The sequence below is a fragment of the Triticum dicoccoides genome, chromosome 5B (genome assembly GCF_002162155.2).
Source record: "Triticum dicoccoides isolate Atlit2015 ecotype Zavitan chromosome 5B, WEW_v2.0, whole genome shotgun sequence".
In the NCBI taxonomy this organism is placed as follows: Eukaryota; Viridiplantae; Streptophyta; class Magnoliopsida; order Poales; family Poaceae; genus Triticum; species Triticum dicoccoides.
The window spans coordinates 487,546,207-487,548,743 of record NC_041389.1 but is presented as its reverse complement, the minus strand read 5'-3'; positions in this window follow the sequence as shown (position 1 = coordinate 487,548,743).

Here is a 2,537-nt window from a genome sequence, read left to right as displayed (position 1 = left end):
GATTCTAACCCTGAACTAACTCTAACCAAAGTGGTGTTTGGATGGCAGGGTTAGATTGATAACAAATGTATCCAAACAGGACCATGGGTTGAAACGTGCCTATAACGACACTTTGTAGAGTAGTCATTTCTTGGTAGGGCTGGTTGGTCAGAGCATGTACAATGGTTGATAAGGTAGTCTTATCTTAAGTCTGCCACATATGCAAGTGGTAGTAGTTTCTTGGCATTTTAGTGGTTTCTTGCATTATTAGGGGTTTCTTGTAAGGAACAATGTACGTACTACTAGCGACAAAAGGCGATTCTAGGTTGCGTTGTACTCCAACGAGTACTACTAGTGGTCACAGGAGTGTATACCTCATTTTGTGGGTTCGATCCTGGCCGAACGCACGGCAGCCTTTTTTTTAAATAGTACTACTACACTTCACTGCGAGCCAATATTTTACACGGGTAGTTTGAGTTTTGAAGTCAAATGGATGTGTGGACCCACAATCTGGGTGCACTGGATAGCCTAGCCACGTTAATGGGTTTTCCTTCCCAGCATCTCGTGGCTCGCGTGCTCGCCCTAGCCGCACCTTGCTTGCAGCTTCCTCATCAGCTAGTAGCATATTTAAGCTAGCACCTCCCAATTAAGCCCGAGGAGCCGGAAAAGCCTGGCGGGGCATTGGGAACTGTGCAATATGGCTCTGTACGTAAAGTGATCTACTACTACTCTGTAGCTTGTGGCGTTGCACGCATGGACTTCACTCCATTATCGGCTCTACTATAAAAGAAATTCCTCTTGACGTGTTTTTTTTTGAAACAGAGGCAAAAGCTTTGCTTCATCTCATTCATAAAGAAGGAACTACTAACAAAGTTTGACGAGATCCATTACACCTCCACAAATGGAAGCGAAAAGCCTAGTCTCACTATATCAAATAACTCAAATGTTCTGCCCCCGTAGTAACCGTCGCTGATAAACAGGCTGCTAGTGTGTGCGTGAGAGGAGTGGCTGAGTAGGCCAGCTACGTGAGAGGAGCGGCTGAATAGAGCACCGAGAGTACCCACTAGGCCACTACGCAGGTGTACTTTCCCTGCATTGATAGTACAGCGATGGTTCTAGAGAACATTAGTACCCTCCACTTCCAACTGTAGCTCCTTGGCCCTGAGATTCAAGAGTTCAAAACTGGTGCACTATACTAGACTAGACTAGAAGTACAGTTCATCGCACTACTAGTTGAGAAAAGTAGTACTACTACTGCTACAGTACGAGTACGTACTCCTCCGTCACATAATGTAAGACCTTTTTTGACATTAGTTGGCGTGTACAAAAAATGGCAAAAACATACCCAAAATTTCTTAATCCACGCCAAAAACTACTACCTAGTGCCAAAAATTTCTTACTAGTGCTATTATTTACAGTATAATGCAATCCCATAATGTTAGTACGTGTAGTAAATAATAGCCTCACCCCTTCACTAAGGAACAATCTACAGTTGGAAGGGACGAGGCCCTGCGGTTACTACACTCTTATCTCCTCCTTGCCAGTTCCCCTCCCCCCCGAAGAGAAGGCAGTTCGTCGCTGCTCCCATGGATTCGCCAGGCGGTTCTCCTCCTCGTCGGGGCTGGGAGACCTTGAACGATGATCATCTAGGAGAAATCGCACGTCGCACCGACGTCTTCACTGCCGCAAGACTCGGTGCTTCCTGCACCAACTTTTTCAAGACGCTGCTTAAACAGGCTTGGGAAAAGGCCGTGCTTGTTGGTCTTCCATGCGTCCTCGTGGAGAAGGCTCTTCTATGGGACAATCCTTCAAACAGTCCATCGCTCCCTGGCCATGGTTGCACGTTGACTCCGCTAGAGTTGCCGACATTGATAGGTAGTCGGATTTTGTCCGATGAGCAGGTCAGTAATGGAGTTTGATCATGTAGTACTTAGTTATTCCATTTCCATCCCGTAATTTCTCCGCTGCCCACCGTCTTATATCTAGGTCTGGGTCGGTGCCAACGAAGATTGGCTTGCATATCTCCGGTCGGATACCACCATCATTTTGCACAACATTCATAGCAGTGCGGCCGTTCCGCTAGACCCCTTCTCCACCATTGGGATCGACCTTCCGGACTGGCTGGGCTTGAATACGTATGATGACACTACTAGAGAAAAGGCTACTAGCAGCGCGGGTAAACTGGCTACTAGCAGCGCAGGTACCCGCGCTACGAGTATCGCGCTACAGCTAAGTAGATAGCAGTAGCGCGGATGCAACCCACGCTACTACTACGTCTGTTAGTAGTAGCGTGGATGGAACCGCGCTACTACTATCTCAACCAGCGCTACTACTATCCTAAGTAGTAGTAGCGTGCACTTTTCCTCCCACGCTACTACTAACTAATTAGGAATAAAAAAATAAAATTTAGATGCATTATTCCTGGATAGAAGTAGACATACCGATATCCCATTTAACATCAGACGAACACAACCATCATCTCAACTGAAAGTATTCCACCACCAACCTAAACAAACCACTTCTCTAGATGTATCTACCAAGGTTTGGAGTTCAAACGC